The sequence below is a fragment of the Oncorhynchus mykiss genome, chromosome 8 (assembly GCF_013265735.2).
Source record: "Oncorhynchus mykiss isolate Arlee chromosome 8, USDA_OmykA_1.1, whole genome shotgun sequence".
In the NCBI taxonomy this organism is placed as follows: Eukaryota; Metazoa; Chordata; class Actinopteri; order Salmoniformes; family Salmonidae; genus Oncorhynchus; species Oncorhynchus mykiss.
The window spans coordinates 27,602,165-27,616,624 of record NC_048572.1 but is presented as its reverse complement, the minus strand read 5'-3'; the positions used below and the strand labels follow the sequence as shown (position 1 = coordinate 27,616,624).

At 44.3% G+C, this 14,460-nt stretch overlaps 1 pseudogene; it reads left to right on the top strand.

Annotated features, from left to right (window-relative positions):
- Positions 1–530: 530 nt before the first annotated feature.
- LOC110529221 lies at positions 531–1,625 on the top strand (annotated as a pseudogene).
- Positions 1,626–14,460: the final 12,835 nt, after the last annotated feature.

The following is a 14,460-nucleotide window of genomic DNA, read 5'->3' as shown; positions in this document are numbered from 1 at the left end:
AAAGCTCTGCAGTTGTGACAGATTTATGTTGGCCTTAACAGTTTGTGGGCACATGCGACTATGAGATCTCCTTACCAACGTCAAATGCATCGTTTTTTTCATTAGGCCTACATTTAAAAAAATGTATTAGCCCACCATTATTAGAATTCCTGTGCATCAAACACTTCCATCCCCAAAACAACAATATTTGTTTGCAATAGAATTGATCAACCACTAGAACCATCAACCACTACTTTGTGGGCACGCACATTTGATATATGAGGCCCCTACATTTTGGCGATTCCACGCCAGGACAGCCCAAAAATATTTTGGTTATCTCCGATTGTTCTGCCAATTCTCACATAGGAACTTAATTGGAAAGAAGGATGTTTGACATGCTTTCTACATTTGTATCACTTTTTTATTTTATCACGATGAAAGTTGCCATTTTAGGTCCTTTTTAGACCTATACATGCTTTCTGTAAAACACTATAATCCATGAGCTGTACATGATACTCCTTGTGTAATCCAGTGTGTTCTGAAATGATTTGATTGATATGATTGCAGCAGTGGTGTTTTTCCTGAAGAGACTGATAAAAAAGGTGAAAACGTTAGAGACCCAGAAAGTAGACATGTTGGCCTCCCGGGTGGCGCAGTGGTCTAAGGCATTGCATCGCAGTGCTAGCTGTTCCACCAGAGACTCTGGGTTGGAGCCCAGGCTCTGTCGCAGCCGGCCGCGACCGGGAGGTCCATGGGGCGACGCACAATTGGCCTAGCGTCGTCCGGGTTAGGGAGGGTTTGGCCAGTAGGGATATCCTTGTGTCATCGCGCACTAGCCACTCATTGGTGCGGCTGGCTTCCGGGTTGGATGCGCGCTGTGTTAAGAAGCAGTGCGGCTTGGTTGGGTTGTGTTTCGGATGACGCATGGCTCTCGACCTTCGTCTCTCCCGAGCCCGTACGGGAGTTGTAGCAATGAGACAAGACAGTAACTACTAATAACTGGATACCACGAAATTGGGGAGAAAAAGGGGGTAAAATAAATAAATAATAAAACAAAGAAAGTGGACATGTTTGTGGAGTGGTTGACTGTTGTCAAGGAGGAGAAGTTCAGGGGGCCTTGGTACCCTGACAACCCCAGCAAAGGTCAGGCCTTCCGGTGTATTCGGCTGAACAGGTTGCAGAGGAGTATCCAGAGCTGCTGCAGGCCTGTCAGGAGAGTGGGTTTCAGTACAAGGACCGTGGCCTGCCCAGAAAACTCACTCTGTGGGTGGACCCAGGGGAGGTGTGCTGCAGGTATGGAGAGAAGAACCATGCTTTCACGGTAGCCAGTTTCTTTGGTGATGAGGATGTGACAAAGAAGGTGAACAGCGCAGTGGAGGGTGACATCTCACTACCACTCCGGTTCATCCTCAGATGAGGACAGTGGCATCAGGGAAACCTATTCTCCCTGTACCTTCCCAGCTGCTCCTTTGTGGCGTCCTCCAGTGCCCAAGCGGCCCTCCACGTCCTCCTCACTATGTCTTCAGACACCAAGGCAGACCCACCCAGCCCTTCAGACACAACGGCTGGGCTCTGCCTGGCCAGAGAGGGGGGCACAGATACTAGTGTGTTACTCCAGGCCTCCAGACCACTGTAGCAAGTGTTGACTTTATTAGTATTAGCATGTTCCAGGTGCCCAGGTTCCCTGAGCTGTTGAGGGTAGCCACTAGAGCAAGCAATAGTTCATGGGCGGCAGGTAGCCTAGCGGTTAAGAGTGACATACTCCATATGTTAGAGCACAATATAAGGAGTAAAAAGCATGTTCCTCCCAATTAAGTTTCTATGTGAGAATTGCCAGAACAATCTGAGGTACCAAAAATATTTTCAGGCTGTCATGGCATGGAATCGCCTATTTGTTGGTTGCTCTCAATAAAGTATTTTCTGATAACCCTTCAAAAGAGCCTATTGGCATGGAGTTGGCGTCTTATTATAGATTTGGAGACAAGTTCTCCAACCGTTGGATTTTTTCTTTGCTTCCCGAACCATCTTCCTCACTGTGCTTGGGAACAAGATACACTTGTGTCCAATACCAGACAAGTTTACCACTGTTAAAATGCTTAATTGTTTCCCAAATGTCGAGGTTCCATCTACGATTTACCCCGGTGTTTTACCCAGAAGGCTCAGAATTTTCTGTTTCCATCTACACGAGCCAGCACCATGTCTCACTGGGACATGGTTCCGGCAGACATGCTCTGACTTGGGGCCAATTCCAGGCCACTGGTACTTTTCAGCTGGCATTTACATAACAAGGGCTAACTGTGAACTTTAATACCTCACAAAGCAACTGTTTTGATGATGCAGAGGTTGTCAATTCTGATCCCCTAAATGTCCTAAAAAGTGCTGTAATTTCGAAATGGTTCAATGAAAATTATGAAAATACCCTCAAATTAAAGCTGACAGTCTGCACTTTAACCTCATAGGCATTGTATAATTTCAAATCCAAAGTGCTGGAGTACAGAGGCAAAACCACTGTCCCAATAGTTTTGGAGCTCACTGTAGCTATCACACACAGAATCACCCACCCACGCACACACACACTACCAAAAATGGGCAACGAGGAACTTGCCGCAGAAAAACAACTGTGCAACACCTGGCCTGACATGTCCTCACAATCAAAGTGCCAGGAGTGGAGAACCTGCATGCCCAAACACACCCACACAGTTTAATACTTTTGAATGCTTTGAATTAGTTTTTATCCAGAGTGAAGCATTACTATATGATTAGAAAGGAGCCAAAAATATTTCTGACGTCATGAAGATGCCTTGACTCGTGTGTCAAATAATTAGGCTATGGGGTGAAGTTTCCCCTATGCACAGACCTGGGCACACATCAAGTAAGTGCAGTCCACTGGCAATAAGATGGAAAAATGTGCATTCTAGATCTGAAAAGTGATAATTCTCGAATCATTCAGGTGTGTCAACATGTCAACCTTGAAAGACTTACGGTCTAATGACTGGTGGAATTCAAATCGAAGTACATTGCCAGTTAAAGCCTACTGCATTCTCATTGGCACATGTCCGCACATTTACTTAATTTTATACCCAGGCATGACACAGCCACTGTCAGAATATTGCACAGAATTCCTTATGATAATGGATCGTTTGTGCCATGGCGTTCAACTGTGGTAAAAACAACAACAACATGAAGTTAGAAGTGGAAATGTACTGAGAAGTGTTGGCTTTGGATTCTGCCAGGAATGTGGGTATGTATGGTATGTAAGTTGATTTTACCTATGCTGCAGGTCCAAACTTCACCATAACCCAAGGTGGTGGTGCTACCTGTTGCGGCATGTGCTCAACCCTCTTCGATTGTTCCACTCTTTTTTGTTTTAAATCAAGCCTCAAGAGCTACAAATGAAACATAACGATGACTCATGTCCGTCAATTTGAAAATAAACATTTTTAAAACGACAGTGAGTTTGTTATTTTGGGTTATACCCTGCAGACAATTTGCAGTTGCAGGTAGACAATGGAGAGTAGTCTGTCTGTTTGATCCATTTTGAAACGTTTCAGTAACATTACAGCAACATATTCAGAACTTCAGCGGGACACTCTTTGAACAGATTAATAATATGATATTACAATGTCTTGATGAACATGATTTGATTGGTTGAGAGCATGTGAAATTCAGGCTTGTGTTGAGTTAGAGGTGGAGGATTTGTTCACTCTTGAGTAGATTCAAAAATGTAACAAGATAGCAGGGCTCAATGAAATTGCACTCTTTCAGATACAAAGTAGAATAGTTTGTAGATACACATGGTCTGGAGCTTGCTTATAGAGGTACGCATGTTTTAGAATGTCCAAGTTCCAGGTTGATGAATCACAATGTTGACCTGGAATCTTGATTGGATCATCATCATCTGGTCATCTGGAGTCAGCGGGATGAAAAGGGAATCCTTCAGAGATGCCTGTCCTCCATTGAGATTACAGTGCTGCTAACCGGCCCTGCCAATAAGCAACATAATTGTCACTTAGGGCCCTGCGACCGCTAGGGGACCATTGACCAAGAGGGCCCCTGAAAGGTTAGGGCCGGCCCTGAAGACACTCCTCCTCCTCCAGTCCTGTGTCCCTCCTGAGTTGATCCACATATGTGATCTCCGGCCTGCCCTTTCTAGTGGTCACTAACAGGGGAGTTCTTTTGCCAATACAAAATGGCTGACAAACTGCAGTTATAACTTTACATGCTGAAATTATGTTGGATACAGTATGTAAAGTTATTGGTGTTGACATGGTCATTGTACCTACAGTCGTGGCCAAAAGTTTTGAGAATGACACAAATATTAATTTCCACAAAGTTTGCTGCTTCGGTGTCTTTAGATATTTTTTTTAAGATTCTTGTAATTATACTACTAAGTATAATTACAAGCATTTCATAAGTGTCAAAGGCGTTTATTGACAATTACATGAAGTTGATGCAAAGAGTCAATATTTGCAGTGTTGACCCTTCTTTTTCAAGACCTTTGCAATCCGCCCTGGCATGCTGTCAATTAACTTCTGGGCCACATCCTGACTGATGGCAGCCCATTCTTGCATAATCAATGCTTGGAGTTTGTCAGGATTTGTGGGTTTTTGTTTGTCCACCCACCTCTTGAGGATTGACCACAAGTTCTCAATGGGATTAAGGTCTGGGGAGTTTCCTGGCCATGGACCCAAAATATCGATGTTTTGTTCCCCGAGCCACTTAGTTATCACGTCTGCCTTATGGCAAGGTGCTCCATCATGCTGGAAAAGGCATTGTTCGTCACCAAACTGTTCCTGGATGGTTGGAAGAAGTTGCTCTCAAGGATGTGTTGGTACCATTCTATATTCATGGCTGTGTTCTTAGGCAAAATTGTGAGTGAGCCCACTCCCTTGGCTGAGAAGCAACCCCACACATGAATGGTCTCAGGATGCTTTACTGTTGGCATGACACAGGACTTATGGTAGCGCTCACCCTGTCTTCTCCGGACAAGCTTTTTTCCAGATGCCCCAAACAATCGGAAAGGGGATTCATCAGAGAAAATGACTTTACCCCAGTCCTCAGCAGTCCAATCCCTGTACCTTTTGCAGAATATCAGTCTGTCCCTGATGTTTTTCCTGGAGAGAAGTGGCTTCTTTGCTGCCCTTCTTGACACCAGGCTATCCTCCAAAAGTCTTCACCTCACTGTGCATGCAGATGCACTCACACCTGCCTGCTGCCATTCCTGATCAAGCTCTGTAGTGGTGGTGCCCCGATCCCGCAGCTGAATCAACTTTAGAAGATGGTCCTGGAGCTTGTTGGACTTTCTTGGGTGCCCTGAAGCCTTCTTCACAACAGTTGAACCGCTCTCCTTGAAGTTCTTGATGATCCGATAAATGGTTGATTTAGGTGCAATCTTACTGGCAGCAATATCCTTGTCTGTGAAGCCCTTTTTGTGCAAAGCAATGATGACGGCATGTGTTTCCTTGCAGGTAACCATGGTTGGCAGAGGAAGAACAATGATTCCAAGCACCACCCTCCTTTTGAAGATTCCAGTCTGTTATTCAAACTCAATCAGCATGACCTCCAGCCTTGTCCTCGTCAACACTCACGCCTGTGTTAACGAGAGAATCACTGACATGTCAGCTGGTCCTTTTGTGGAAGGGCTGAAATGCAGTGGAAATGTTTTTTGGGGATTCAGTTCATTTGCATGGCAAAGAGGGACTTTGCAATTAATTGTAATTCATCTGATCACTCTTCATTACATTCTGGAGCATATGCAACTTGCCATCATACAAACTGAGGCAGCAGACTGTGAAGATTAATATTGATATTGAGCTGTTGCTAGAGAATTTAATGTTAATTTCTCTACCTCCAACATTGTTTTAGAGAATTTGGCAGTACGTCCAAACAGCCTTACAACCGCAGACCATGTGTAACCACACTAGCCCAGGACCTCCACATCTGGTTTCTTCACCTGCGGGATCGTGAGACAGCCACCCCGACAGCTGATTAAACGGAGGAGTATTTCTGCCTGTAATAAAGCCCTTTTGTGAGGAAAAACTTATTCTGATTGGTTGGACCTGGCTCCCCAGTGGGTGGGCCATAGCTGCACCACTGTTACGAATCCTTTTTGGCCCGACAGTCTAGGGGGGATGGTAATGAGACGCGTAACATAACTCATGCAAATTATAATTGTGACAAAGTAAAAGTTTGAACGAAATAACCAGGACAACTGAAATCTACCGTCAAACTCAAGGTTTATTTATAAACACACGGTAATGGGGGGAGCAGGAAAAGGGGCTGAGCTGGACCCAAGGAAAGAAACAATAAGTATACAAAAACACCCCATAAGCTAGACTAGCCTACTTTAACAACAGCTAACTAACTAACCAAAAATACAGTGGGTGGTCCGCCCAGTTCTAACTAGTGTATTTAACAAAGTTCACCTACGGGTAGTGTATGCCCATGGGCGACTTGTCTTGGTTTCCCCTTTTCCCACCAGCAAACACCATAAGCAAAAACAATACTCACAGGAGATGACAAAGTGATTTGGAGGTGCTCAAACAAAAGAGAGGTTAATACACAAAGAGAGAGTGAAACAGAGCGATCTACATACATGGCATTTACAGAGAGATTGAGCTCTAGAGCAAACAACTGATGGGGTTTTTAAACCAAGGGAAAGGAACTGTGATAGGGTAGGAATTGGGGAGTTGACTGAATTGGGGAGTGATGATTTTCACCTGTGAGGGGAGAAGGAGAGAAAACAACACAGGATACATACACACACACTCACAGGATACCTGTATCCGTAACAACCACTGCCCCTGCCCTAATGAATTTGTTTCAATTGACTGATTTCCTTATATGAACTGTAAAGCAGTTAAATCGTTGAAATTGTTGAATATTGCGTTCAGTATAATATTTTATATTATAAAAAAATCACATTTGTTTTCCCACCACACAAGCATGCATGCATGCACGCCTGCACACACATAACCTTAAAAGAATCAGTTTCCCCAGAAAATCCAACTGTTTCCATCTCTTTGTTGCGCCAGTGTTTACCCTCCGTGCCATGTATGTGCCTACCTCAGGCAGCAGAGTGTGGGGGCCAGGCTATGCCGCAGTGCCTAGGGGAAGCTCCTGTACCAGCCAAGCCCTGTACCAGCCAAGCCCCTCATCCAATTTAGCCAGCCAGCGCACCATGGCTGGGTGCCCTGCTTTGCTCCAGCCCGTGGTGCCAGCTGCAGCCTGCATGCCAGCTTATAGCCCAGTAAGGAGAGTTTACGTGTGTGGGTATGTGTTATGTTTCTATGTGTGTGTATGGAGAGGGGGAGGAAGGGGCAAGGGCTTAGCCTCACATCCTGCAACCCAGCTGCCACCACAGTCGGCTGGTCAAAAAGACAGACACACACAATCAGGGTATACATGTGTATAAAACAACAATCTATTCTAGGGGATTTTGTACCTTTCTATTTTGCATGAATTTCTTTCACAAGGTTAGGTATATGTATGACATTGAAGTATAAGCCACTTGTGTAGTGTGTCAAGCAACAGACATGCCCCGCCCACCTGAGGATCTGTCTTTTTCAGCCATCTATTTCCTGTGTTCGAGGGGTGCAAAATTACTCATGTGACTCTTTCGTACTCTTGATTGTGCCTGTCGTTTTTTCCCATTAATGTTACAACTGCGGAAATGTTTGTAATGACCTGTCAAACACAAACCGGAAATGGGCTCAATGGAATACATTGTCTTTCATCTATAAGAACGCTAAAGCTTAGTCTGAGATTGATTGCATCATCTCGACGGTTACATCACAAAAAAAGAGAAGAAATAAAACTTTATTTTGATGGGTGTTCATTTTTTGTGGACTTGAAAATAGTTATTAATTAATACAGTTGAAATGTTTACAAATTAGATACACTCAAATTAAAGCAACTTCCGATAATGAACACAAAGTGGAGTCGCAATTCAACGGCCACGTATGTGGCAGGGTCTAGAGACAGTCACGGACTACAAAAAATAAAAACTGCCACATCGCGGACACCAATGTCTTTCTGCCGGACAAGCTAAACACCTTCTTCGCCCGCTTTGAGGATGACACAGTGCCAACGACGCAGCCCGCTACCCTCCTCCTCTGACGTGAGTAGAACATTTAAACGTGTTAACCCTCGCAAGGTTGCTGGCCCAGACGGCATCCTGAGCCGCGTCCTCAGAGCATGCGCAGACCAGCTTGCTGGAGTGTTTACGGACATATTCAATCTCTCCCTATGTCAGTCTGCTGTCCCCACATGCTTCAAGATGGCCACCATTGTTCCTGTACCCAAGAAAGCAAAGGTAACTGAACTAAATGACTATCGCCCCATAGCACTCACTTCTGTTATCACGAAGATCTTTGAGAGACAAGTCAAGGATCATATCACCTCCAACTTACTTGTCAACAAAAACCCACTTCAATTTGCAATAGCCATTGTACTGCACACTGCCCTGTCCCATCTGGCCAAGAGGAATACCTATGTAAGAATGCTGTTCAGCATTCAACACCATAGTATAGCTCCATAGCTCAGCATTCAACACCATAGTACCCTCCAAGCTCATCATTAAGCTCGAGGCTCTGGGTCTGAACCCCGCCCTGTGCAACTGGGTCAAGGACTTCCTGACAGGCCGCCCCAGGTGGTGAAGGTAGGAAACAACACCTCCCCTTCACTGATCCTCAACACTGGGGCCCCACAAGGGTGCGTGCTCAGCCCCCTCCTGTACTCCCTGTTCACCCATGCCTGTGTGGCCACGCACGCCTTGAACTGAATCATGAAGTTTGCAGGCGACACAACAGTAGTAGGCTTGATTACCAACAATGACGAGACAGCTTACAAGGAGGAGTGTCAACAAAACAAAGGAGCTGATCGTGGACTTCCCGAAACAGCAGAGGGAGCACCCCCCCTATCCACATGGACGGGACCACAGTGGAGAAGGTGGAAAGCTTCAAGTTCCTCGGCGTACACATCACTGAAAAACTGAAATGGTCCAACTACACAGACAGTGTGGTGAAGAAGGCGCAACAGTGCCTCTTCAAGTTCAGCAGGCTGAAGAAATTTGGCTTAGCACCTAAAACCCTCAAACTTTTAAAGAAGCACAATTGAGAGCATCCTGTCGGGCTGCATTACCGCCTGGTACGGCAACTGCAGCACCCGCAACCGCAAGGCTTTCCAGAGGGTGGTGCGGTCTGCCCAATGCATCACAGGGGGTAAACTACCTGCCCTCCAGGACATTTACAGCACCTGATGTCACAGGAAGACCAAAAGGATTATAAAGGACAACAACCACCCAGCCACTTCCTGTGTACGCCGCTATCATCCAGAAGGCGAGGTCAGTACATGTGCATCAAAGCGGAGACCAAGAGACTGAAAATCAGCTTCTATCTCCATCAGACTGTTAAATAGCTATCACTAGCACAGAGGCTGCTGCCTACAGTATGTACCTAGACTTGAAATCACTGGCAACTTTAATAATGGAACACTAGTCACTTAAAATGTTTACATATTTTGCATTGTATATACTGTATTCTATTCTATTGTGTTAATCTATGCCGCTCCGACATTGCTCATCCATATATTTATATATTCTTGATTCCATTCCTTTACCTAGATTTGTGTGCATTGTTGTGACATTGTTAGATATTACTGCACTGTTGGAGATAGCAACACAAGCATTTCACTACACTCGCAATAACATCTGCTAAACACGTGTATGTGACCAATAAATTTGATTTGATCAGTCATTGTAAGTGTTTGCACCAAGCACTGATCTGAGGACAGTGAAGAGAAGAAAGGAGTGGCTAGAGGGCCTAGGGTCTGAAACCATTGTCAGATCAGTTTGACTCATGTTAAATAATAGTTTGGGGTAGGCACCGATGATTTCAGATCTGATTTTCAGTGTGGGACGGACCCACTGTGTGTTCATAAACGCATGCTGCTCAGACACTCTTGACTGCAGAGAGCCACTCCTGGCAGGAATTCGGTGTCCGCTTTCAACTGCAGTCTGGGATATGGAGACAAGGAGCGCCAACGCATCACACATCTCATCCTGCATGCGGGTCAGGGATGTTCTAAGATTCCAATATTCTAAGATAGGGAATTCATTTACGACTAAGATGTTGCTTATCAGCATTAGAAATGTATAGCCGCAATCAGCATTAGAAACAAAGGGTGCTTACTGTTTTGGTTGGGGCTGGATAAATTTAGCCACTCTCAAATTCAGAGCTACAGTGAAGGAAAAAAGTATTTGATCCCCTGCTGATTTTGTACGTTTGCCCACTGACAAAGAAATGATCCGTCATTCATTTTAATGGTAGGTTTATTTGAACAGTGAGAGACAGAATAACACAAAAATCCAGAAAAACGTTAAATGTTATGAATTGATTTGCATTTTAATGAGGGAAATAAGTATTTGACCCCCTCTCAATCAGAAAGATTTCTGGCTCCCAGGTGTCTTTTATACAGGTAACGAGCTGAGATTAGGAGCACACTCTTAAAAGGAGTGCTCCTAATCTCAATTTGTTACCTGTATAAAATACACCTTTCCACAGAAGCAATCAATCAGATTCCAAACTCTCCACCATGGCCAAGACCAAAGAGCTCTCCAAGGATATCAGGGACAAGATTGTAGACCTACACAAGGCTGGAATGGGCAACAAGACCATCGCCAAGCAGCTTGGTGAGAAGGTGACAACTGTTGGTGCGATTATTCGCAAATGGAAGAAACACAAAAGAACTGTCAATCTCCCTCGGCCTGGGGCTCCATGCAAGATCTCATCTAGTGGAGTTGCAATGATCATGAGAACGGTGAGGAATCATCCCAGAACTACACAGGAGGATCTTGTCAATGATCTCAAGGCAGCTGGGACTATAGTCACCAAGGAAACAATTGGTAACACACTACGCCGTGAAGGACTGAAACACTGCAGCGCCCACGAGGTCCCCCTGCTCAAGAAAGCACATATACATGCCCGTCTGAAGTTTGCTAATGAACATCTGAATGATTCAGAGGATAACTGGGTGAAAGTATTGTGGTCAGATGAGACCAAAATGGAGCTCTTTGGCATCAACTCAACTCGCAGTGTTTGGAGGAGGAGGAATGCTGCCTATGACCCCAAGAATTCCATCCCCACCGTCAAATATGGAGGTGGAAACATTATGCTTTGGGGGTGTTTTTCTGCTAAGGGGACAGGACAACTTCACAGCATCAAAGGGACGATGGACGGGGCCATGTACCGTCAAATCTTGGGTGAGAACCTCCTTCCCTCAGCCAGGGCATTGAAAATGGGTCGTGGATGGGTATTCCAGCACGACAATGACCCAAAACACACAGCCAAGGCAACAAAGGAGTGGCTCAAGAAGAAACACATTAAGGTCCTGGAGTGGCCTAGCCAGTCTCCAGAACTTAATCTCATAGAAAATCTGTGGAGGGAGCTGAAGGATCGAGTTGCCAAACGTCAGCCTCAAAACCTCCGATACAATTATACGATACAAGGTGTTAAAATTGACCATCATTCATATACTGCTATTTCTACATACTGTATACAAGGAAATGGGTTAATTTATTTGCAAAGAGGAGTGGGACAAAATCCCTCCTGAGATGTGTGCAAACCTGGTGGCCAACTACAAGAAACATCTGACCTCTGTGATTGCCAACAAGGGTTTTGCCACCAAGTACTAAGTCATGTTTTGCAGAGGGGTCAAATACTTATTTCCCTCATTAAAATGCAAATCAATTTATAACATTTTTGACATGCGCTTTTCTGGATTTTTTTGTTATGTCTCTCACTGTTCAAATAAACCTACCATTAAAATGATAGACTGATCATTTCTTTGTCAGTGGGCAAACGTACAAAATCAGCAGGGGATCAAATACTTTTTTCCCTCACTGTATGGATGCAATAACTTACCCTCCATGACATCAGCATAGTTTAAAACATGTTTTGGGGCTACAGTATAAGTGTGTTTACATTTACTTTGTTCACAAACATTGAAGTAAAACAATATTATATTTTGGATTCTTATGGGGTACGACTGTTGAACTAACATGCTGACCAAACCGGCTCCACACGTGCGTCTGCGTGCGCATGGTGATTTTGTCTATCCCCACCAGACATGTTCATGACACACAGCGGTCTAAGGCACTGCATCTCAGTGCTTGAGGCGTCACTACAGACACCCTGGTTCGAATCCAGGCTGTATTACAACTGGCAGTGATTGAGAGTCCCATAGGGCGGCGCACAATTGGCCCAGTGTCGTCCGGGTTTGGCCGGTCATTGTAAATAATAATTTGTTCTTAACTGACTTGCCTAGTTAAACAAAAGGTTAAATCAAAAATAAATAATAATAATACCAAAACCAACTGTGAACCAATTATATTAATTTGGGGACAGGTTGAAACACACATGAAACATTCATTGACATTTAGCTAGCTTGCTGTTGCTAGATCATTTGTCCTGGGAGATAAACATTGCTAAATTATTTCAGGTAAAATAACAACCCAGACAGTTTTATGCAAAGTGGCTTAGAGATGGATATTGGATAACACATATATTCAGTATTCTGTAATGTTACTATAGATGACTATCCAAATAAACACTATCAACAAACTACCAACTGCAACTATTTTAATATGCAATCGTTTGCTAGGGGTTAGGTTTAGAGTAAGGGTTACGTTTAGGGTTAAAGTTAGGCTTAGGGCAAGGGTTAAGTTTAGTGGATGGATGGATAGTTGAAATGTAGACAGGTAGGTGAACATCACTGAACCATCACTGTGGGACTAGCCAAATAAAGTGAGAGGGAGTTTGCAACACTACACCCTCTCAAATGAGACAAGTGATGTGCATGACGGGGAAATTGGTTTCAAAGCACATTTTACTGGAAATCATAATGACCAAACTGATTGGAGATCAGATGTAACCGCATTCCCCAAGTCACTGATGGACTAGGGAGCAGTGAGCACTCACTGAACCGAGCCTTACTCAACATAGTAAGTTAACCCATGTAAAGATCTACAAAATCGTCATATTGACAGATACACAGCATCAACATTGATTGAAACTTGAGATGTTTTAAAGGTAGACTCAGCGATGCACAAAGTAAACCGCAATATCGGGCAGACTTCCGCAACAACTAAGAGCTTGATTCAATCTCTAGCGCTGAAGATCAATTGGAAATTACCTTCACATTTTGATTGCGCATTAACGCTGAACTTTGGCAATACGGATTGAATCCGTTTTGGTCCCGTAGTTACTGACAAAGTTGTAGGAGCATGAAGCGCACCGGTGCACATGCACAAAGAACATGCATTGGCACTCATCTCTATGGCCATGTTCGAGAACATGAAAACATGAAGTAACATGGGCAAATTGTGACTGACTAATCTACAAATAACATTGAGTAGTTATGATACAAGGTGTCTAGTATGTCGAACGTGCCATCGCCAAAAGGCTGAGTCTACCTTTAATGGCAATATTCATTAGAACCCAAAATCATTTTACCAGTCATCACACTCATCTATCGTTCAATAACCCTATCAACATCACTCAATTATATTTTAACTACCGTCATCATCACCACCATTACCAGGAATACTGATTCATCTTTTTTTTTTTTACAACATTCATTGTCTTTAGCAACATCAACGTTGGCCCTTCTCCATCCTTCATCTGTTGCTGGCCGGAAAAGCCTCCTGTGGCTGGGGCTCGGGCACTTCCTTCCTGGGGTGTAAGCCGATCCAGACTTCCCTCCACAAGAGCGAGGGATGGTCCCATTAACCTCGGGCAGACAGGGCACCCATGGGAGATGGGAATAGCACTGCCCCCCCCCCCCACTCACAGCCCATGAACGATGGGATGGAAACGCCAGCCTCCCATTGGTGGAGCCTCGATCGGCTGAGAACTGGAGACCACGCGCCATTGGTGTGTAGGAGGCAGGGTGGAGTGATCGAGTGGGGCAGTATTGTATCGATCTAGACTCATCCTCAGCCCTTGGCTGAAGCAAGGGCAAACATTACTCAATTTCTTACCTTTGTCATTGATATATTTGCCCAGTTAGGCCCCCAAATGAGACAGTTTGACTTATGTAGGTATTGGAATGGTATAGAGCTAGTGAATTCCAGTTGTCCAACTATGGAGCTAATGGGGAACTGAAATCACTTAATGTTGATCCTCATATTAACAAAATAAATTTGGTTAACATGCAGCTGTGGAAGACATACTTCGGTGAATGCCATGTCAGCGCTGGTCGGAAAAACTTGATTCATTCTCCCCTCTTGCATACCAGTAGTGTACAAAATGCTTTAAACCAATGAGTACCACCACAATGCTGGCGCAATTTTGCCTTTTTTAAACATTGTTTGTCCTACAGACTTCTGGGAAAAACCTCTTTCCGAGGCTAAATAAGGGCTGGACATGCAGAAAAATGAAAGTCAGATAAATGAAAAGACGATTTTTGCTGGGGTCTCGGGAC